Source organism: Solanum dulcamara, chromosome 11, assembly GCF_947179165.1.
Source record: "Solanum dulcamara chromosome 11, daSolDulc1.2, whole genome shotgun sequence".
NCBI lineage: Eukaryota > Viridiplantae > Streptophyta > Magnoliopsida > Solanales > Solanaceae > Solanum > Solanum dulcamara.
The window spans coordinates 13,510,955-13,537,180 of NC_077247.1; positions in this window are offsets into that span (position 1 = coordinate 13,510,955).

The following is a 26,226-nucleotide window of genomic DNA, read 5'->3' on the forward strand; positions in this document are numbered from 1 at the left end:
AAAGTCAACAATAGCCTACTCCCATAACTCTCATAGTGACTACCACACACTTAAGCCTATCACTCTAACCACTTCAACCACATCTAAGAATTGTCATGCTTACTCTAACACTTATACCTTCATTATTGTATGAGCTCTTTCCTGGAGACACACTAACATACTCTTACCTATCTATTTCACATCACAAAGACTCATCTCGCTCCTCTTCCACACATATATCCTCAACTAGACAAGTACAACACAACCATCACAATCAAGAAATACTCACTCTTCCCCTTCTACTCTCACTCAACTCAGTCTACTATCATCCTGGTCAACTCATCACTATCGAAAGCTCAAGACTTACTTTGGTTCATTACCCTATCATCTCCTCCTTAGCTCAAAGGCATCAACTAAATGATATTAACTAGTCACCCAAAGCAACTCATAAAAATAGAGCCTCATACAACTCTATACTATTTCATATACACATCCTAAGACTCTTCTTACCAATGACTTAGCCTCAATTCACTATTTATATCTGAGGGTCACATACCCCCTCCATTTATAACACACACTCCTCACAAGTTAATAGCTTAATCTCTTGCATACGTCATGTCAAGCCTACTAAATAAAATCTTAAAACTAGCACTATCACAATCATTCATTACACCTCATTACTCACCCTTTAGATACTTCACTCTAGTTACAGGCCTCAATCAACCACCATTCTCACTATTTCAGTTCCACTCCTCTAACTCCCTTTTTCCAACTCTACAATCATTCTACCCACCATAGCTCACCATGCCTCAAATCACATTCCATTGGATGGAGATACTAATCACTTAGAGATATAACCTCTCTCTCAAAGATAATATTCGAATCAAGATTTAGAGATGAGATTCTCAGATACATCTCACTCTAACTCAATGCACGATCCATATGAATAAGAGTACATCCTTCCAAATCAATAGAGTTAAGCATAGAAATCGGCTCCTCTCAAGCCTTGTGCAGTCTCTTCACTTTCCCAAAACTCATCTTAACTCATCAACAAGAATCTCATATCTACCATTTCAACTACCTTGAGTATGAGGGGTAGTCGAATGGATATGAGCAATGCACGAATTAAAAAGGAATTTTCATAGAGTTAAACTCTATCGCACGAATCTAGAATATGAAAGAAGGGAAATAATTCTTAATGTCCTATAGCCTCCTGATTATAAGGGTGGTGCACAACACACCCATAAGCAATACTCTACTAGACACGACTTCATAGACTCCTTAGGTCTCTTAAACTCTATGCTCTGATACTATATTTGTCACGCATCGAGAGGGTACCCTAGACGTAACCGACACTCAGAAACCATTTCTGGCTCCCAAGCGAACCACATAGCTTGATCAGACATCCGTTCATCCATTCAATCAGTGGAAGACCAAAAAAGAAGAGAAAATTTGGTGGGCAACTCAAATCATCAATCTAACTCAAAGAATAAAGGCTATGGGACAACAAATCAACTCCAATATGTGTCATTAAAAATAGTTTGACAAGAATAATTCAAGGAAAGAGATACTTAATCGACCCATCACTATCTAGTCTATGAAGCCTCTATCACTACTATCTAATTGGTGCCAATGACATGTTCATGGCTACCTCAAATCAAAATGAAAAAGGCTAACTCGATGTAAGAATAACATAAGCGGTGTCCTCCGAATATAGGGGAGGACTCACCAATACGCTGAGTGTGAATAGATCCTCAATGGTGCTCCTATTGACGATCTCTTAAACCTGTCTCTGCATCATGAAATGATACAGGTCCAAATAGATGTCAGTACATGGAATGTATGAGTATGTAATATGGCAAAATGAAACATAACTCAAGGAAGAATAACATCGGTCCAAATATCTCAAATCAAAAAGATAAGAGAGACTGAAATAAGGCGTCATAAGTCTAAAGTACGAATACATTTTTAGATAAATACCAATCACATATCATACAATCTAATCCAATCATACACAATACAGTTCAATCAAATCATATATCATCCAATTCAATCCAATCGTATACTATCGGTTCAATCCAGTCATATACGATCCAATCCAATCCAATCATGTATCCTTCCATCCAACCCAATCACATATCATCTAATTCAATCCAACCCAATTATACACTATCCAATCACATATACTTTAATTCAATCTATCACACATCACCTAATTCGATCCAATCATACACAATCCACTTAACAATCAACTCAACAATCAACTCAAAGGACTCAACTCAATAAATATGCAAATTAAATTATGTAATGTTTTACAATTCAACTCAATCATCTACAATCACAATCAAACCAATCATATCAAGCACAATCCATTCAATTTGGGAGTTTCTCTAACCGACAACTACTATCATATTATCACGACCCAACCTCGTAGGCTGCGACTGGGGTCCTACCTGGACCCCCATTTATATATTTGTTGACTATAGTCAAATTGAACTATGAGCGAAGCGATACTGCTCACAAAAACCCCAATGATTTAAAACGTTTTTGTGTACTTGTGACCTATTTCATTCATATCATATCATGGAAGAGAATGCAAGCCGACAAGGCTGCCATAACATAAAAACATTTACAACATGCCGTAAAGGCACAACCAAAATAAACTCATAAATAACCCACACATATATTTCTACACACCTCTAAGAATAGGAACGACAATATATGGCGGGACAGGGCCCCCGCCGTACCCTTGTGTAACCAAATATATACATCGGTGGTTTGGTACCAAAACTTGGCTCCAAATCAATGGAGCTTCTTCTAAACTTGCTGAGTGGAATCCTGAGCTGGTGGACTCCCAAAATTTGTATTGTACTTGCGGGCATGAAACGCAGCCCCCCAAAGAAAGAGGGGTCAGTACGATATATGTATTGAGTATATAAGCATAACATAACTTGAGATAACAACTGAAACAGGGATGCAAGAAACCAAGTATAGCATTTAATAGGGTACTGTACCTCCATCTCATAAAATAAAGTCATGTATACCATTATCACGTACCGTATCCGGCCCACTTGGGGACCCGGTGTTACAAACACATCATTTATTATGATAGGTATATATATGCCATTAACACTATGGAACGTACAGTCCGATCCCTGTATATAGAAAGTGCATGCCGAAGAACAATGGCCCGATCCATGTATTATATAATAATGCCAAGGAACGATGACCCGATCCGTATATCGTATAACAATGCCGAGGTATGATGGCCTGATCCGTATAATGCATAATAATGCCTAGGTATGATGGCCCGATCCGTATAATGCATAATAATGCTGAGGTATGATGGCCCGATCCGTATAATGCATAATCTGTCGTGGAACGTATGACCCGATCCTTACATAGCAAAATATGTCGAGGTACGTTCGACCCGATCCATATATATATCATAATGCATATACATGCACGCAAAACTCTGTAACATATCAAACATCCCTTAGATATCACCATACAGCATGTTCAAGAGCCCCTAGGTATAGGAGCTTACACATTCCAACACTATTCAACCTATAGAAGGCTTAAGGGTCGTAGTTCAACTACTTCAAGGTCCTTATCATTCAAAAAAGGGTACAAGTCACGAGTTACATCCAGAGTCTATAAATGGGGCTATATCTAAATCCATGTCCTATAGTACCTTTAGTCTAGTCTTTCTAGAAGTAGGAAAAGACAAGCTTTACATATACCATTTCCTATCACATGGAAACTTTGAAATTACAGGAGTTCTAATCAGTAGGAAGTGAATAAGAGCCTTAACTCACACTCAGAGTTTTAAGAGTGGAATAAATTCAAACTTCATATATATAATACTTACATCTAAGTCATGCCAAAAGAGAGTAAGAATAACTTTACATACACTACTTCTCAGCATATAGAAGACTTGACGAATGGAAGCTTAACTACTTTAAGAGTCTTAACATTCAACAGTGAACACGAATTATGAATCATGAATTATGTTCAGAGCTCATGAATAGAGTTACCCAAGCTTCATACACATATCACTTTGTCATATAGATCTAACACATGCCCAAAAGAAAGAACAGGTAGGCTTACATTTTTATACCAAAACATGCCAAAAGAAGAAATGTCTTTACATACCTCTAGACTTTCCTTCAAGTGATCTTCATATACATATTTCGTACTCGGCCCTTAATGGGGCTCGGTGAAACACTATGCAATCGTAATCTCATTTTCGTATCAAATACATCTCACTGGGAATGAGAGATAGCTTCCCACACATTACATTCTGACACATAGAAGCCCTACTAGGCAATACTTAATCTTCACAGGAACTCCAATATTGAACAGTGGATAGGGGTTATGAGGCATACTCGGAATTCTAGGAATGGAATTATCCCCGCACTTCATAAATAATCCACTTAAGGCTAAACATTGCCAAAAGGAAAGAAAGATAGCTGTACAAACTTATACCAAAATATGCCAAGAGAAAGCTTCACATACCTTGTATGAATTATTCCTTATCCCGCTTGCCTCGCCGTACTTTGAACCTATTCAACATGAAAGTAGTATGAATATCAACCCCTTCTACTTTCTAGAACCCTAGGTTACATCTTAGTATTAATGAAATCTATTTCCTTAGTCGTTTTCCCGACTGGTTCTATTATTCGCTAAGGCATCGACGAAAATTGGGCAGCACCTCTCCTATAATGTGCCCTATCCAAATTTCCAATTTGGTTCCTAAGACCTAAAGCCAACCAACAATAACAACCTGCAGCAATTCACACCAACAATATACAACATAAACTCCAAATGACTTATTCAAAAATGCGGTAGCACAATAGGGCGTCTAGCCTTTATTTTGTAATGCCCTTCATTATACGCAACGAAGGGTCGTGTGGATTCAACCAGCAGCACCCTAAACCATATTAGAACATATTTAGGCCCTGAAACAACACATCAAACCCCTGCAGAGGCACCTCACATGAACAACACTATCCTTCGATGATAATTTAACTATAGCGATTCCAATTTAGTTTATTTCGAACGTCGAGCATTTCTACGACATTCTTAAAATTCCAGTAGCATACAAGGGGTGTAATACACCATATAAAAATACCATAAACTCCAATTTAAAAGGAAAGGCCTTACCTTACGTTAAACTTGTCAAACTCGCCAAAACTATCCAAGATGTGAAATCTGGACAGCCCACTGTCTTATATTGCCGCTTAGTTTTGGAGGGGTAATTGAGGGAAACAGGATTTGTGGCCTCAATGAAAGTTATAGAAATGTGTATCAAGGTCACAAACAATTTTGAATTACCCCTACAACAATTTTGTACGAAAATATATGACCAAAATACTCACAGCTGTCCGTGTAGGATTTCCAAAACACAATCTGGGCAGCAGCTCCCCCATGCTTCACCACCAGTTTTCGAGGAGAGAAAAGCAAAACTGGGTTGTAGAGTCTAAATTAAAGTTATATCCCTATGAAATATATTTCCAAAACATCTTTAATCACTTAAAACGAAGCCTTACACAAGGAGTTATACTCATTTTACTAACAACAGTGTTTGTCCAAACCATGGCTGCCTTTGCTTTCTTCTCCACGTTTTTCTCTCTAATTTTGTTCAAGGTTTTGGCTAAAAATGACTTAATAGTCATCCATACATAGATATATATCTTTTTGGAGACTAACACATGTCATCCCCTAAGGGTGACACGTGTCACACCCTTAGGAAGCCACCTCAATTATGCAACTAATCCATGGTTGCCATGTGGCAGGTGGGGGGTCCACCCCATGGTGTGTCACCTTCTTCCACGTGACACTTTCCTAAGCTGCCATGTGTACCTATCACGTGCTGCCATGTGTCAAGTGGGTGAGTCACCTACTTGCTTCAAGTAGGTGCGTTGTTTCTTTATTTCTCTTTCGTGGGTTCGTAATTTCATCGCACTTTAAGAGCCTATGTATTCCTTACTACTTAGTCTCAACACGCACTCGAGTAGCTTAAGTACGTAAGACCTCCAAGTTGGTAGCTTACGCGAGTCAATCGAGTCCTACATCTCATTTCTCGGCCTCCAACTCCTTTCGAATTTTTATAACCCTATTTCCAATCTTCCTTATTATAAAGCATTTCGTTCTCCTTTCCTTGGAGTTATCTGATAGCATTATTAACTATCCGACTCACATAACGACTTTTAAGAACCTTAAGAGCCTTCCCAAAAACTTGAGAAGTTTAAGAAGCATTCTAAGGTATCAAAGTACGGGGTGTAACACATATGAGCGAGTGATAGTACAACAAGCCGACGTTGTTGCCACGTCCGTCCATACCTTGCAAGGTTATGAACGATAAACCAATCATGGATTCCATCGACCAGTCAAGTCCTATCATTTCAGGATAATAAAATGGGAAATATCCGACTTTAACGGTTCGATCCCATGGGAAGCATCCAACTTTAACGGTTCCATCCCTCCCTATGTTGGCGGCGTAGTTTATGGGGTTCGAGTATGGACAATACTCTTATCCAATTCGGTGCTCAATACTCCTCCCAAGACTCAATATGCTCATATCTATCAAGTGAGTAAAATACTCAAAATACTCATTTAGTCTCATTAGACTCTTTCAAATCAACTCATTTAGTCTCACTGGACTCTTTTAAATCAACTCATTTAGTCTCATTGGACTCTTTCAAATCAACTCATTTACTCTCATTGGACTCTTTTCAAAACTCAAATCAAATCTGGCCTCATTGGACTTTCTTTCAAATCGACTCATCTCAAATCATTGAACTCTTCTTTAAACTCGATACCATCTCAACTCAATCGAGGTAGAAAATATTATGTGCATTTAAAATATAATTCCAACTCCTCAACTCAATCTCAAAATAGATATTTTAATGTAAAAATACTCCACTCATTTATACTCAAAATATTCATGTTCAAAATAATTAAAAGACTTCTCAAACTCAACTCATGCTTAAACTCTTTTAAATCATAGTAGAAAATAATCATTCTTTAAACTCAAAATAGTGTATAAATAGTTTATGCAACAATGTTCCCAAAATTATTTATTTAAAACTCCTTCTCAACAGATCATTTATTTTCAAAATGCTCATAACACTCCAACCGCACCAAATTAGGTAAATCACATATCACATAATCACATTAGACTCCAATCCATTTCATCACACAACATCCTCATCAACATAACCTTTTCATCAATCATTCTACATATGGCAAATAACCACCATTCACATCATCACTCACACCATCATCAAAACATCATCATTCACATCATTATAAAACATCTTCATTCACATCATTATCAACACCATCATTTACATCATTATCAACACCATCATTCACATCATCATCAAACATCTACTCCACAATCCTTATTTTAAATCCTATGTTCAATTTATAGAAGCAAAAGGACATTCTTAACTATCCAATTCGTTCTTTTCATTCCAATCAATACATATATACACAAAACCATCCACCTCAACCTCAAGAAAATTATGACAAAAGAAATCTCATCTTGGGTTCATGTGAATGAAACATGAATCCATACTCTCAACAAAACTCAACTCAAGAATATCGTTAATACCTATAAATCTATATACAAAGGTACATTTATAGTCAATAATATGAAAGTTGTCTATTTAATATTTCAAGTCATGAAATCATCCATCAATTTTTAGTATATAAAAATATTCTAGGGTTTAGGGAAAATTTCAAGAAAGCCGTCCTTGGAGGTTCAAATCTTTCACAACTCCTAACCAACACATACATGGGCATATGGAAGAAATCAATCCATATTTTAGGTTAGCCTTACATACCTTGTTTGCAGATCGTCTCTCACTGGACACTAAGACTTGACTTGAAGATCTTGAATCCTTGAGCTCTTGAGGACAAATCTTGTTGGAGATGTTTGGGAGAGAAGAGAATGGAGATTAGGGTTTTTAGAGAGAGGAAGGGGGCTGAAATAATGGTCCAAAATGTGACCAAATCAGTGTATATATAATTTGGAAAAATACCCAAATTGCCCTTTCTCCAAAAATCTGGAAAACAGGCTAAAACGCTCCTGGCGCGATAGTGGTGCATCGCGCCACTGCGGCGCCAAGTCGAATTTAGGCTTAAAATCTGTACATTTGATAGTGGTGTGTCACGCCAAGGACCAAACTACTGAGGCTATTTTATGGCACGATAGTGGCGCATCGCGCCCTTACAGCGCCAAGCCTATATTTTCTGGGTTCTGGAAAATAGGCTTAAAAACCCTACATATCTTGTAGTGGCGCACCGCGCCAGAGACCAAAATACTGAGGCTTATTTTTCGCGTGATAGTGGCACGTCGCACCACTGCAGCGCCAAGCCTAGGTTTCCTGCAGTCACAGCCCAGGCTTGAAATTCCGGCAGTACCAGTCCGTCTTAGGAGGGTCATAACTTTTGAATCCGGACTCCAAAATTTAAAACCTTGGCGGCGTTCGAAAGAAGACTCAAAGAACTTTAATTTGATAGGTCATGGGATATCCAATTCATCCTATTTTAGGATACATGGTCATTTGAAGTTGACCCTTATACTAACTCATCCGAAAACTTAATCGATTGGAATTTTTTGGACTCGACTTGGTGTTAGAGATCCCTTATGACCCCTAAACATATCTAATACACTTCAAATACTTAGGAATTAATCCTAACTCATGTGAAAAATTACTAGTCCTCCGGTCTGAGTCTATACTCATGTGAAGAAATATTCTAGTCTTTGCGAAAAAATTCCAGGGTATTATATTATGGATATGGAAAGATGGGTCACCAGGTAAGGTATTGTCCTTCAGATATTGGTAGAGGTGGAGTGGTCGATCGCAGGTTCTGCTTCAGGTCATCCAGCCTAGTAGGGTACTTCATTTGTTCCTATTTGTGGTTAGCGTCGGGATAATTTTTATACTCTTCAAATTCGACAGGATTTGGAGGATTTTTCAAATGTGGTGACTGGTATGTTATAATTCTTTCAGCTTTATGTTTATGCTTTGTTAGATCCAGGGGAAAATATTTCTTTTGTGATTCCTTATCTTGTTATGAAGTTTGATGTTAGTCATGAGATCTTATTAGATCCCTTGTCAGTCTATACTCCTGTTGGTGATTTGGTTTTTGCTAAATGGGTCTATAGAAATTATTCGGTCTCATATTTTCATAAAGTCACCTTAGTTGATCTTGTAGAGTCAGATATGACTGACTTTGATGCTACTCTTGGTATGGGTTGGCGTCATACATGTTATGCCTCTTTTGACTTTAGAACTCGAGTGGTTACATTTCAGTTTGCGATTGAGCCAGTCCTAGAATAGAAGGGTAGTAATTCAATGGTTAAGGGTTAGTTTATCTCGTGTCTTAAAGCTTGGAAAATGATTTCTAAGGGGTACATTTACCATCTAGTACGGGTTAGGGATAAAAATTTTGAACCCCTATTCTTGAGTCAAGTTTCTATTTTGAATGAGTTTTTGGAAGTTTTTCTCAATGATCTTCCTAATATTCCTCCCAAAAAGGAAATTGACTTCAGTATTGATCTTTTTCCCGATACCAAGCCTATTTTTGTCCCTCCTTATAGAATAGACCTATCATACTTAAGGAGTTGAAAGATCAGTTAAAAGACTTATTAAATAAGGGCTTTATTAGATCAAGTATCTCTCCATGGGGTGCTCTGGTTCTCTTTGTTTGAAAGAAGGATGGTTCTCTCTGTATGTGCATTGATTATCGGCAGCTGAACAGGATCACACTTAAGAATAAGTATCCCATCCCATGGATTGATGACTTATTTTATCAACTTCTAGAAGCTAGTTATTTCTCAAAGATTGATCTTCGATTGGGTTATAATCAACTTAGAGAGAGAATGTGACTTTCAGAAGACAACTTTCAAAATTTGGTATGATTACTTTGAATTTTTGGTTATGTCTTTTGGACTAACAGATGATCCTGCAACTTTTATGGATTTGATGAATATGGTGTTCAAACAGTATTTAGATATGTTCGTCATTATGTTTATTAATGATATTATAGTGTATTCTCAAAGTGAGGATGAGCATATTGATTATTTGAGGATTGTCTTTTGAGTTCTGAAGGATTGCCAGTTTTTTGCTAAATTTAGCAAGTGTGAGTTTTTTTGGAGATCGGTGACATTCCTTGGCCATATAATTTGAAGTGATGGTATTCAAGGTGATCCTAAGAAGATCGAGGTAGTTAAGTATTGGCCTAGACCTCTTTATACTTTAGATTTGTGGAGTTTTTTTTAGGTTTAGCCAGTTATTATAGATGATTTGTGGAAGGATTTTCCTCTATTGATTTGCCTTTGGCTATGTTGACTCAAAAGAAGGTGAAATACCAGTGGTCCGAAGCATGTGAGAAGAGTTTTCAAGAGTCAAAAGATCTACTAACTTTAGCCCAATGTTGACTTTACCAAAAGGATCTGATGGGTTTGTTATGTATTGTGATGCTTTGAGGATTGGTATTAGTTATGTTTTAATGCAAAATGGTAAAGTGATAGCCTATGCTTAAGAACTGCCCAACTCATGACTTGGAGTTAGCGGCGGTGGTGTTTGTATTGAAGATTTGGAGACACTATCTTTATGGTGTCCAGATGGATATGTTCACCAATGTGTGTTCAAGTAAAAGGATTTGAACGTTTGAAAAGGGATATGGCTTGTGTTGTTGAAAGATTATGAAATGAGTGTTCTTTATCATATGGGAAAGGAAAATGTGGTTGTTAATGCTCTAAGTAGATTGTCCATGGACAATGTTACTCATATTGAGGATGAAAATAAGAAGATAGTTCATGATGTCCATAGGCTAGCTTCTTTGGGTATTTATTTGGTTGATTCCGAGGAGGTGTTATTATTGTGGAAAATGGCTCAGAATCGCCTCTTGTGTCGGATGTAAATGCAAACCAAGATAGTGATCTTACTTTGGTTGAGTTGAAGAAAGTGGTTGCTGAAAAAGACATTGAGGGTTTCTCCCAAGGGGGGATGGTGTGCTTTGTTACCAAGATCGATTATGTGTTCCCGATGTTGATGTCTTAAGGGAAATGATATTGTCTGAAGCTCATAGTTCACGGTATTCTATTCACCCAGGATTCAACAAGATGTATCATGATTTCAGGGAAGTTTATTGGTGGAATGGAATGAAGAAGAATATTGCAAAACTCATTACTAAGTGTCCTAATTGTCAATACATGAAGGTTGATCATTAAAAACTGGGAGGTTAAGCTCAAGACATTGAGATTCCTACTTGGAAGTGGGAGAACTTGAATATGGACTTCATTACGGGCTTTTTTCATATCCGTAGGCAACATGATTTGATTTGGGTTGTTGTGGACTGAATGAATAAGTCGGCATATTTTCTTCTGTTAAGACTTCTTTTTCGTCTGAGGATTATGCTACGCTTTACATCCAAGAGTTGGTTAAGCTTCACGGTGTTCCATTGTCTATCATTTCAGATTGAGGTATTCAGTTTACTTCTCAATTTGGAGGTCATTTTAAAAGGGTCTTGGTACTTAAGTTAAACTTAGTACAACTTTTTACCTCAGAACGATGGTCAAGTCAAACGGACTATTTAGACTTTGGAGGATATGTTCAGAATTTAAGTGATCGAATTAAAAGGAAATTTGGATGAAAATTTTCCATTATTTGAGTTTTTTTATAATAATAGTTATCATTTGAGTATTCAAATGGCTCTATTCAAGGCTCTCTATGGTATGTGGTGTAGATCTGTGATTGGATGGTTCAAGGTTGGTGAGGCTGGCTTTATAGGGTTTGAGTTGGTTTGGAAAACTATAGAGAAAGTTTGACTTATTAGGGAGAGGTTGAAGACTTCCCAAAGCAGACAAAAGTCATAATCGGATGTGAGGCGAGGAGATCTTGAGTTTGAGATTGATGATTGGGTTTACTTGAAAATCTCACCTATGAAGGGTATGATGCATTTGACTGAACTGATACTCACCCTGAAGTGGGATGCTGTCCCACTGAGCTCATGGCAAGGCCTCTTACCACTTTCTCTGTAAGCCTCAAAGAAATTTTGCTCCACGACCCTTGCATGACTAACAATCTGGGTAAAGGTAGACCCAACATCTATCAAGTGCTCTAACGCCAAATGGAGTGGCAAAGACAACCCCCTACGAACTCCCAATTTATATCCCGATCCATAGGGGATGATGTGGGATTATGCCCAGCCCACTCAAGAAATCCCACGACATACTCTGATATTGATGATAAATCGTTCTAGGGAACCATCAACCCACCTCTCACATGAGAACCATCTGCCAAAACTCTAGTAGAACTTGTTGATGCTCTAATCGGGTCCACTGAAACCTCATGCTATCCATCTAAGAGAGAATGGATTCCAAAGGATCCGTTTTAGAGGTTAATAGAAGCAAAACACATGATAAGGAGTCAATGAATTTTTTTCCTAAGACTGCCTTATAGCCTCTCAAAGATAGGATACGAATGTCTACGCACCGATCTGAGGGACTTTACTAGGCATTTCCCTCGTACCAACAATGTCGGTCAACCTAGAGGTCTAATATCAAATTTTTATGACCTAATTTATCAGGTCATAATGGCACCTACTCCAACCCATAAGTTGGTAGCCTAACCCATAAACTAGAGCTAGAAGCAACGGGCTACCGAACAGAAGATAGTCAAAAAAAGCAATCAAATCAATAATAATAATAAGAAGAAGAAAGTGAGCAATAACAATATATCTACAAAGAGCCATCCCAAGACTTGGCATTAGTCGATATTTGAGTATCTAATCAAAATAAGAGTACAGAGCTTTTACAAATACACAATAGATACAAACATTCTTCGAAAGAAAGTAAAACTAGTCCTATCCCAAAACATGTGAAAATTGGCACTATGGATGTCATGACCTCACCAAATCTCCGAATGCATACTGTATTGCACCAAGTACAATCATGCATTTTAACTCGCACTAGGATTTGGAGGGTGCAAAATTTTAGTAGGAGTACCAAATGAATGGTACTCAATAGGCATAGGTAGGCTGAGTTCCATAGATAATGCAAGTGTAGATAACATATAACAAGATGAATATAGCACAAGTAACTAATCATGAGCTAACACAATATAGACAGGAAATAATGCAAAGGATATAAGGAGAAAAGAAAAGAGTTAAGAAACATGCCTGAAAGTGCAAGCCATCAACCTATTGACAATAACAAAGCACTATGTGAGTCAACTAATTAAGAATAGAATACTAACTAACACCGCTGATCACATAGCCACCTAAGGACTAATCCAACACAATCAAATAGAGAGTACAAATAACAAATCCAGACTAAGACATTCTATAGACCAACTAGAATCATAACATAAGACAAGTGCAAGTATAATCAAACCATAACCGACTGGATGCCCATACCCCTAGAAGGTACAAATAATGACAAACATGCCCCCAACCCCCATAAACTGAGGGATCAAACAACAAATAAGTATACTAGTGATAGGCGATGCTAATAAATGTAAATATATAGTGAAAACCAATACATCATAACTGGCTCTTAAGATCATCAATAACAAATGCATAAACCACCTTTGCCCTCAGCTTTCCAAGTGGGACCCATGGAGCTCCCTTATCCAGTTCAATGGGGCCTATAAGGGACGCAGAAATTTCGTATACACTTCATAGGCTCGAACCAGGTCTTACATAAGCATATATCATCCCCATAGTGGTAATAGAGATTTACTAGCCAAGCCAATGTAGAAAAGGGCGATGCCGCACTAGAAATCTTGTTCCCTTTCATTCAGATATTGTTGGAAGATATGAGCCTGAATCTAAAACCTTGAATGGACATCTTCGACTTGATGATTTTGGGTGTTCCTAGAGTGAGTGTACTGAGAAATTCCTCTTTTTGCTATTCCTTGTACCCCTCATCATACCCAACTTTGTATCTATTTTTAGTTATGCTCTCTTTTAAGTAAATACTATCAGACCACTCTTTGAGGATATCTCTGGCATAAGGCACTATATCACGACCATCATAATCAATGACATATTGGTTGGTGTCCCCTCACTTGGTTATGATTTGCTTCCTCTGAAATTTTCACATACTCTATTGGGAATATAAGGTCACATTCCCCTAATATCCATAAAAACTAGGAAAGGATATTGGGGCCCTTGAATTTCTATGCTTTTAGATCTAAAGTCTGCTCAATATGAGTTTGTGAGCATCAAGATCATTTAATCCTTCCTATTTTCCCAGAGATTATTTTTTCTCATCTTATGTTTTAGCTAGAATTTGGACATCCACTATTGAAGAAAAATGTTACACTCTTGGAAAAATTGATGTCCATTTTTGCATCGACTTAACGATCAATTGATTTCCGCTAGAATGACCAAAACCAAATTGAAATGCCTCTTCTTCTGGTTTGGCCCACCGATGCTGTGGAAAATGGCATGTGTAGTCATGAAAATTCTAGAATCGATTTGATTATCTCTATCCTGAAGAAATACCAATAGAGAATGCCAATGATCGGGTGTCACACCAAGTAATGTGATCATGAAACTCATTAGTAAACATCTTAAAGTAGCTTTTGTGTCCCCAACGTTCAAAAAACTTCATAAATAAAATAGTTGGGGTATCTAACCAATATTCTTTCACTAGTAAAATCCAATCCATTATTTCTGTGCTAGTTGGCTGTAATACCCTGGAAGTTGAAAAGTCATAAAATGAAGTTCAAAAGAAGTTCTAAGGAAAAATCTCATATTTTGCACAAGGAAGCTACCACGGGCTCTGTCCACGAGCCATGGTCCTCGGTACTGTCCATATAGGAGATCATGGTGGAAGTTCTGAAACTCAATTTTTATAGGAAGAGGTTCATGACAGGGACCATGGTCTGTGGTTCACACCACGAGCCATGATTCCCTCTGTGGTTGACACCGTCCTAAACTGTTGTTCAGTCCCCTCACCACACACAACCATCACAAGTCATATTTCTCATCAAGGACTGTGGTGGGTATTATGGTAGGATCCCTTGAAAAGGTCCTTGCTTTGAAGCTAAGTCCATCCACGACCCTGAGTACGACCCGTATTGGCCTCCACAGGTCGTGGTAGAGGTCCATCTAGGTGATAAATCCAGTTTTAAGTTGGGGATATTTTCATCATTCCCTATATTTTTATTAACGAGTATGGTTGGTTTTTGAGACTGTATTCTAATATATTAACTAACCAAAGGTATTTTAACCCTTTCATTCTCACCCTAACACTCTAAACACAAAATCTTCTCTCTAAAAGTGTGCTCTCCAATTCTTCTTCTTTCTTAAGTAAATTCTAAGAGCAAGATAAAGTTTCAATTTACTTTAATATAGGGATTCTAAGGATCAAGGTATGTGGTACTTCATCCATGGGAACCTTTTCACCCATGGAATCCCAAGTTTCTTTCCAAATTCTTTATGATTTTCATTCAAAAAGCCCTAATTTTATGATAATGCATTGGATCTTCTTACTCATGATATATTCTATGAGTATTGATTAAATTATGCATCCAATTGATATTATTTTCAAGAGTTATATATGGGTTGATATAGAGTATATAATCGTGCATGTTTTAAATCTAATTTCATGACTTCTAAGTAAATTTTTCATGTATTCAAGTTTCTACCCTAATTTTAAGTATAAGCTATGATCATAAATTTTAAGTATGTAAGTACGCTTAATGAATGAGGGTGAATTAAGACTCTAATGATGCTTTGTGAAAATGATTCATAATGATGGAAGGCCTATGCCTACATTACATGAATCACATGATAAAGAGCTATTTTTATGAACAAATTTTATGTGAAGTATGATTATGAAAGGATTATGATTTATACCAAGTATGATTTATGATTATGATATGATATGTATTCCGTGGGATGTTTATTTAGCACTGAGTGAACTTTGAGGTGGGGGATCGACCGGAGCCTTAATAGAAATCTCTAGTCCCTTAAACTATGTTGCCACCATAGGTTTGCCAGTATGGCCTAGCTACTGGATTCACATATAGCATGTGATGATAATAATGTTGGATGGAGTCTACCTTAAAAAGTAGCCTTTCCCCTTTTTGATGTGGGGATCATTGAATTCCATATAATAGCTCGCATGGTCTTAATGTTGGCTATAATTATCTCCCACATATGTATAGTTCTAATGATGATGACGATGTTTTGATGCATTGATCAATGATTATGATCTTTTAAGATTTTCATGGTTTTACTAAAGTTTTAAGATATTGGTCTTGAATCTTATGATTCATATTAATTATGTTCTTTGTTTATTATTCATGAATACTTCTCACATACTTAGCGTATTGAAAATACTAACATATACTTTTTCCAACACTGTATCATAATGTAGGATTTGACTATCACGCTCATCCTTCTCCCACTCCTGGCTAGAATTTATCATACTTTTGTACTTGTAGTGAGCCTCAACTTCTGAGGACGCACCACTTTATCTTCTTATAAGCTTATGAATCCTTTTGCCATTATATTATGTGAGCTAAAAGCTTGTCTTATGCCCCCATCTAGTTTGTAGAGGCATGTTAGATAGTAAGAGTCTATGTTGTCACTTTGTCTCATTTTGAGACTTGTGCTCCTTTTATTGAGACTATGCTTCTGTATCTTTATTTGGCTTATTTTCTTATTTACCTTATGTGTGCTTATGAATGATATGCTTAGAGGCTTGGTTGGAGTCCTTCGGGATTCTAATTTCCATGTCACAGCTAGGCCTTAGTTTAGGTCATGACATTGGCATGTCTGATATCAGAATATGATGTTCAGGATGGTGCTTTCTTTTGTTACACATTCAGATAGTTTCTATACAATTCTAGATTTGTTCAATTGTTGGTGTTAGTTTGACATCCCCAAATTAAAAGACCATTCTTTCGCTATCCCAAAATTGAGTAATGACCTCAATGAACTCAGGCAATGCTTGGAGTTGCATTATCGATGGAAGATGTCCTAGGTGGGTTGTCACTTGAGTCTTTTGATACTTTCCAATGTTGTCCCACCAAGAATAGAGGAGATCAGGAGTCTTAGTTACCATGTCAAAACTCAACAACCTTCTAGCCATCTACAAAATACATAAAAAATTAGGCGCAACAGTCTGCAAAATGGCGCATACATCCTTCAAATAGTCTGCAAAACGGCGCATACATCCTTTAAATTTAAACACATAAGTATGATCGTTCATTTAGGCCGGAGTCTATTTGGGACTCAAGGTGGTCTTTTTGTTATTTTAATCAAATTCTATAAGAGGTACACGATCATCTTAGTTACTTTTGAAATCAATCGTGCATGCCCTCAACATATCCTCTAGAGTCTGAATACTGCACTCTACTTGCTCATCTATCTGTGGATGAAAAGTTATATTGAAGTCTACACAGGTGCCTAAACACTTCTGAAAAGACTTCTAGAAGTGAGAAGTGAACTAAGTACTCTTATAAGAAATTATAGATAAGGGAAAGTCATGAAGCCTAACTAACTCTCAAATATATAATTTGGCGTAATCTTCTACTGAATTTGTAGCTTTAATAGGCAAGAAGTGGGTTGACTAAGTCATCCAGTCTACAATCACCCAAATTGAATCATGTTGTCGACACCAGGTCTTTGATGTTCTTGAGCCTTACCACCAAGCCTTTGATGTTCAATCTTCACGTACTGATAGTTGGGACACATTACTAAAAAAACAATATTTTCCTTCCATATTATTCCACTTGAAAACTTTTCATGGTATATCTTAGTGGAACCTGGATGAATAGACTATATGGAATAATGAGCCTCAGTCAAAATCCATTCTTTCAAACTTGTCTACATATCAAACATTGTCATGATCCAATTTCTCAAGTCATGATGATACCTACTACAACTCATTAGTAGGGTAAGTCTAACCCTTATCCCGGAGACAAAAGCTACATGCTATCTAGAAAAACATAATCAAATGAAACCAAAGATAAATAATATGAGAAGAAAGAGGAATCAACTGAAATATAGTACAAGGCATCCCTAAGACCTTGCATGAGTCAATAAATGAGCATCTAATCAAAATAAGAGTACAAGGCCTTTGTAAATAAAATATAAGTACAGATGTCAAGACCCAATTTCTCAAGTCATGATGGCGTCTACTATAACCCACCAGTAGGAAAGCCAACTCATATCTCAGAACTGGAAGTAATGGGATGCCAGGGTAGGAGACCTACAATCTAATCTAAAACAGTAAAGTAATAATAGGAGAATACCATGAATGGGCAAAAGGAACTAAATATATATACAAAAAAAACGATCCTTCCAAAACCTGAAAGTCACATGTACAGAGCTTCTAATAAAAGAGTACAAATCCCAAAAGTGGAACACAAACAGAGTTTTCTCAAAAAGCAAACGATAGGCAAAATATAGGTAAAGAAGGAGATGGGAAAATCTAGAATGTAGTGTACTAACCCACACCTCCGATCATGACCGCATCTAGCTCGAATCAACACCAATAGCTAGTACTCGGACTTGCATCATAAAAATAGATGTAAAGTATAGTATGAGTACCCAAACTACAGGCACCTAATAGGCATCATAGGCCGATTGAGCAAGATAAGCAAAAGTAAACTGAAATACAAGTAAAAAATCACAACCAAAGAAAGGGCAGGAAGTAAATATAGGTATCTACACGAGCGTACTAGCAAACAAAGGGAAAGAATCTAACTAACTCTATCGGGCTCCCATAAACCTGACGAGTACACTCATGCACGAATAAAGAGTAACCCCCTGTATGGACTCCCATAATCCCAGCAAATGCAAGAATAGCTGAAAGAAAATGAACAGAACCAAAGGATTTCAATAATATCACCATTTCCTGTACTTGAACCGAACCATTCCAAAACTCTAACACCTCAATCCATAACTGAGAGTAGATGAAGACTTAAACTGAAGATTTATCTGGGAATCAGGAATTCAACCACGTAAAAGATGGATCACGGACTACAACTGGGTAACTATAGCTAATGAGTCGACATGAGTAGGCTAGATGACAGACTTTAACCAGGTGTCTGTAGCCAAAGGTCGAGCATGGGTAAGCTAGACCGCGGACTTTAACCGGGTATCTGTAGCTAGGAAGCCTAGACATAGGTAAGCTGGACCACAGACTTTGACCGGGTATCTATAGCAAAGGAATTGGATAGAATTAGAATCAGCGACCAACTGTGCGTCACGAGGATTACCTCCAAACCGAGTGTCATCAATGTACCACTCCAGCCCGAACAAAATATAACTTGAATCGCCGATAAAACCTCCAAAATCAAGGACCGAGCGATACAGGACCGATAGAAGAATAGGGTATTAGGGCAGTAAGGTCACAAGCTGAGTTACTACCTAGCTAAGGCTTAGACTATCAGACTTCAGTCAACTATATCAGTCTACAGGGAGATAACCGTCCAAAATAACATCGGAGAAGTTCTAAGGCCCAACGACACTAAACTAGCGCAAGTCTAGGGAAATCACTAGTCTAAGCCTAGACTACAGCCCAACATGCTTCCAAACATATAACCACAAGCACAATATTCATCACACGATAAGAACAACCAACAACCATAGAAGTCATGCTTAAACAGTCCAATAATTTCTCGATAATAGCACCTATAATATGGGATCTAGGATTTTAGCATGCTCGACACCCAAACCCCTCCAAACTCATACAATTCAATATATCATTACCTAAACATGCTCAGTCTAATGAAGGGAAAACCATAGCCTACCTATAGGTCGACCATGCATGCTCCAACTCACGAAACAAGATGTTTTCCCTTCTGAGCGGCCCCCGAATGCTGCCATGCTATTAACAATAGAATCACAATGTTAATACGATCATCATGACACTAAAATTATCAAATTTGGAGATGGGCCTATTTTAGAGTTGAAAATTGAGAATTATGGGACCTACTCCGTAGCTCACGGAATTGACTCCGAGACTATGTTCCAACTACTACCCCTAGCTCATGTTCAAAAAAAGAACACAATTCATGCACCAAACAGGCCCTAAATCTAACATGTATTCATGATCAAATACAAGCTCAAGAAGACTAGAAACACAGGAAAAAGAAAAAATTACCTCAAAGGAATCCTCAACTCCTAATTCGGAACCCACCACTGGGTTCCTCTCAAAAATCTATGCAAGTTAGCCTTTTAAATTATCCATATTGCCCATGAATTAAAGGAGAAATCCAACTTTGAAACTTGATATAAAATTTGAAAAACAAGTCATCAGAATGACCCTCAGGTATCTCTTTACCAACCACTCGGTGATCGCTTAAGCGGTACCCACCTAAAAGGCAAGCATCCCTTTAGTAACAAGGATGTCTAAAGCTGTTCGAATAGGTCATCAATCCTAAGCATGGGGTAATAGTTCTTCACCGTCACCTTGTTCAACTGCTTGTAATCGATGCACATCCGCATAGTACCGTCCTTTTTCTTAATGAAAAGGACTGGGGCACCCCAAGGCTATACACTAGGCCGGATGAATCCCTTATCTAAGAGATCCTGAAGCTAAACACTTAGCTCTTTGAGATCTGTAGTGGCCATATGGTATGATGGGATGGAAATAGGATGAGTACCCATCTCTACATCAATAGCAAAGTCAATATCGCGGTCAAGAGGGGTGCTAGGTAGATCGGTAGGAAATCCATCTGCAAACTCTTGACTATAAGTACTGAATCAACTGTAGGCCCCTTCCTACTCACATCTCTAACACAAACCAAGTATGAAAAACATCTACTAGCCACTAACCTTTGCGCCCGAATAAAAGAGATCACCCTAACCGGCGTACGACTACAAGAGCCCTTCCATACCACCGGCAGAATACCAGACATGGCTAAGGTAACAGTTTTGGCATAACCATCCAAGACTGCACGGTGAGGGGATAACCAGTACATGCATAGAATCTAATCAAAATTCATAATATCAAGAAAAATGAGATCAACTCTAGTATCACGCCCCTAAATAGTCACAACACAGGATCTCTAGACCTGATCTACTACTAAATAATCACTTATTGGGGTCGAAATATGTAACAACTCAACTAATGGCTCTGGGCTCATACTCAGCCGAGGGGAACAATATATAGATATATAAGAATAAGTGGACCCTGGATCAAATAAAGGAATGTGGGCTGATGGCATAAGAAAACCGTACCTGTGATCACATCATCTATGGCCTCAGCCTCTGCTCTAGCTGGAGCTGCATAGAAGTGGGCCTGGGCTCTTCTACCTTATACATTGACTCTACCTCCTTACCTTCCTCCCCAGGGATCACCCGTGCATCCTAATGACCACCCCTGTAGTCCTAGCCCTGTCGTCTACCTCTAACTAGAGGTGCTTGTGTAGGTCTACCATTCAGTAGAGCTGGTAAGGATAACCTACACTGAGGGAACTCGTGGGACCAATGGTCTTTCTCCCCGCACTCATAGTACTACTAGGAATTCCAATTGAAGGCTAGAGGTTGGTGAGAAGAACCCACAGGCGAATAACCTCGACACTAACTTAGATCGATACTAGAGCCAACTTGATGGTGCTGATCACCCTCTAAAGTCTAAAGAGAGGCCTAGAAGTAGTGGATGGACTATCTCGACTAATATCTTTGCTGAGATCTATGATAGAACGGTGCTTATAATGGCTATCCTTCTGTCTAGCTCTCGTACTGCTTCCCTCCTGGGCCTCATGATGGAGCTGCTCGGGCGTGCAGGCATGGTTTACTATCTCCAGAAATGAGTAGCCCATTGAGATAAAAGACTGAGTGTTGATCCGCAAATGGAGCCTCAATCCCCTAATGAAGCATCAAACTATCATGGCAGCATACCTGGAGAACTCGTGGAATCAGGCCTCATACTCTGATACAGTTAGCCCTGCTCCAATTGTGAAAACTGATCTCAGAGCTGATCTCTAATGGTCTTGAGAATAAATTAGGCCAAGAAGGCCTAAAAACTCAGCCCATGTAACCGGTGGAGACCCAGCTGGCCTTTTCTCCAAATATGTATGCCACTGCTAGGTGGGACCATCTAGTTGATAAGCGGTGAAGTCGGTTCCTCTCGACTCCACTAAACCCAAGGTCTGTAGCCACTCATGACAAGTAACTAGAAACTCATGGGCATCCTTACTCACATCCCCAAAAAACCTCAATGGTGATAGTCTAAGGAGCACCCCGAGCATCTTCTACTCCCTAAGAGGCATGAAGGGCTCTAAATCGTCCGGCTGAGCGGCGGGTGCCGGCAGTTACTGATTGACTGGTGCCATGGTGCAGGCTAGTCCTACGACAATAGTGGGGCTGGAGCTAGGGCCTGCTGGATACCCTTAATGGTAGTAAAAATCTAGGCGAACATTGCCTGCAAGTCCGAAGCTGCGGGTTGGCTCGAGTGGTGGCTGGGCTGGTCCCGAGCCCACCGGTTGCTAATCTACTAGAGATACTGGTGGGTCCATCTCTGACTCCGGAGTCTACTCTTGGTCCTGGGTTGGTGCTTCATCCCTAGCAAGACCCCGCGGTCAGCCTCTACCTCCAGTATGCATGCAAGGAATCCTATAAAAGAGTGGAAAAAGTGAGATTTCTAGAAACCAATAAGACACACACTACACGACAATGATATAAAAGAGACATATTCCTAAAGACATCATGTAGACTCCTAAGGATAAGTCAAGGATCTCTCTGTGCCAATCCGTAGGACTTTACTAGACGTTAGCTCTGTACAAGTGAGACCGGTGAACTTAGGGCTCTGATACTAAGTCGTCAAGAACCGATTTCTCAAGTCTTGATAGTACCTACTATGACCCACCAGTAAGAAAGCTGACCCATATCCCAAAACTGCAAGTAATGGGATGTCAGGGCAAGAGACCAGCAATCTAATCTAAAATTGTAAAGAAATAATAGGAGCATACCATGAACGGGTGGAAGCAACTTAATATATATATATATATAAACAAAAAAGATCCCTCCTAGAACCTAGAAGTCACAGGTACAAAGCAGCTAATAAAATAGTACAATCCCCAAATGTGGACCAAGGAAATAGAGCTATCTCAAAAAGCAAAAGACAAGCAAAATATATGTATGAAAGGAGATGGCTAAATCCAGAACGTAGTATATTCACCCTTGCCTCTAATTTCGACCACAGCTGGCTCTAATCAACGCTGATAGCTAATACTCAGATCTGCATCACAAAAATAGATGCTGAATATAGTAGGAGTACCAAACCAACAAGTACCCAGTAGGCATTATAGGCCGACTGAGCAAGCTAAGCAAAAGTAAAACTGAAATGCGAGTAAAAGATCACAACCAAAGATAGGGCAAGAAGTAAATGTAGGTATGTACACGAGCATACTAGAAAATAAAGAGAAAGAATCTAACTAATTCCTGTCAGGCTCCCATAAACTCAATGGGTACACTCATGCATGAATAAAGAGTAACCACCTGCACAGACTCCTATAAGCCCGGTAGATGCAAGAATAGCTGAAAGAAATGAACGAAACCAAAGGATTTCAATAATATCACCATTTCTCGAACTTGAACAGAACCATTCCCAAACTCTAACACCTCATCCCACAACTGATCGTAGATGAAGACTTAAACCAAAGATTCATCAGGGAATTATGAATTCAACCACATGCAAATTGGACCACAGACTACAACCAGATAACAATAGCTAATGATTCGACATGAGTACGCTAGACAACAGACTTTAACGAAATATCTATAGCCAAAAGCCGAGCATGGGTAAGCTAGACCTCGGACTTTAGCCGGGTATCAATAGCTAGGAAGCTTGGACATAAGTAAGCCGAACCATAGACATTGACCGGGTATCTGTAGCTAAGGAATCAGACTAAATTAGAATCAATAACCAACCGTGTGTCATAGGGAGTACCTCCAAATCGAGTGTTATCAACGCACCCCTCCACCCAAACCAAATATAACTCGAATCGCCGAGAAAACCTCTAGAATCAAGGATCGACCGATACATGACCGATAGGAGAATAGGGCATTATGGAGGTAAGGTCACAAACTGTGTTACTGCCAAGCTAAGGCTCAGACTATCAGACTCTAGTCTGCTATATTAGTCTACAGGGAGCTAACCTTCTAAAACGACGTCAGAGAATTTCTAAAGCCCAACGGCAGCAAACTAGCATAAGTCTAGGGCAATCACTAGTCTAAGCCTAGACTAAGCCCCAAAATACTTCCAAACATATAACCACAGGCACAATATTCATCATAGGATAGGAACAACCAACAACCACAAGAGTCATGCTTAAACAGTCTAGCAATTTCCAGAAAATAGCACTTATAGCATGAGATCTAGGAATTTAGTATGCTCGACACCCAAAACCCTCCAAACTCATACAATTCAATATACAATTGCCTAAACATGCTCAGCCTAAGGAGGGGAAAACCATAGCCTACCTATAGGCCGACATCATACGCTCTAACTAACAAAACCAGAGCTTTTCCCTTCTAAGCAGCCTCCAAATTCTGCCACGCTATCAACAATAGAATCACAACATTAATACGATCATCATGACACATAAATTATCAAATTCATAGATGGGCCAATTTCAGAGTTGAAAATCGGGAATTATGGGACCCACTCCGTAGCTCATGAATTGACTCTAAGACTAGGCTCCAAATACTCGCCCAACTCATGTTCCAAAAATGAACACAATTCATGCACCAAACAAGCCCCAAATCCAACATACATTCATGATCAACTACAAGCTCAAGAACACTAGCAACATAGGAAAAAGGAGTAATAACCTAAAAAGGAAGCCTCAACTCCTAATTTTGAACCCACCACTGGGTTGCCCTAAAACAATCTATGCAATTTAGCCTTTTGAATTGCCCAAGAATTGAAGGAGAAATCCAACTTTGAAACTTGATATAAAATCTAAAAAATGAGTCTTAAGAACAAACATCAGGTGTCGCTTTAGCGACAACCCAATGATCGCTTAAGCGACACCTACCTAAAAGGTGGGCATCGCTTTAGTGATGTCTGGTCACTTAAGCGACAGTTACACAAATGGGCTGGCCACTTTAGAGAGCTCCTGACCGCTTTAGCGGCACTCACTTTAGTGACCAAGGGTCGCTTAAGCGAGGGCACCAGACACAGCTAGTGCAAGAAAGAGCTTAGAATAACAATTCCTCCGACAGACTAATTGGGATTATTTTAGAAACCCGTGCATGTAAATGAGATATCCTATCCCACTAAATTCGATATTCTGGAGCTAATTGCGCTGTCAGAATTTTATCTGACTGCATTTTCCAATAATGTTGACCAAATTCAACTATAGGCCAAATTTTAAAGGCAAAAGCGCCAAGTGATCCTAAACTTATACTGATTGCCTCGGTACTCATGCCAACCACTCTACTATCCTAATTTAGCCATTTCAGAGTAGATGAAACTATCAGAATTCCGTTCTGAGGTCATTTTCTAAAGTTATGACCAAAGCCAACTTTTCAAGATATAAAAGCTCTAAAATAGTGAAACAGGCCAAAAACCCAAATGAATGACTAGACGACCGAACAGTCTATGCCAGCAAGTCATAAATGACTGGGGGTGCTACAGAAATGCTTTAAACGACAAAATGAATGCTTAAATTCAAAAATGTCCTGAAGGGTCATTACAACATCCACTACTAAAAGAACATTCGTCCATGAAAGTAACAGCAAAGAAGTACCTGAAGGCTCAAATAAGCGGGGGAACTGTGCTTGCATCTCATGTTCAGTCTCCTAGGTAGCCTTCTTGACTAGATGATGCCTCCAATAGACCTTAACCACAGGAAACTCTAGTACGTAGCTGTCAGACATCTCTGGCAAAAATAACAACTGCTTCTCAATATAGCTCAAACGAACATCCAAGTCAACCATGTCATACCCAAGCACACGGGAATTATCTGGAACATACCAACACAACATTAAAACATGGAAAACATAATGAATAGCTTAAAAGGTCGGGGCAAAGCTAACTTATATATAACCTTGCAATTGTCCTTAATATCTTGAAAGGGATAATATACCTTGGGCTAAGCTTGCCCCACCTCCCAAATCTCATTACGCCTTTCATGGGTAATACATGAAGGAATACTCTGTCACCAATGACAAACCTCCGCTGTCGACGCTTATGATCTGCATAGCTCTAGTGTCTACTATGAGCTATCCTGAGCCTATCCTGAATCACCC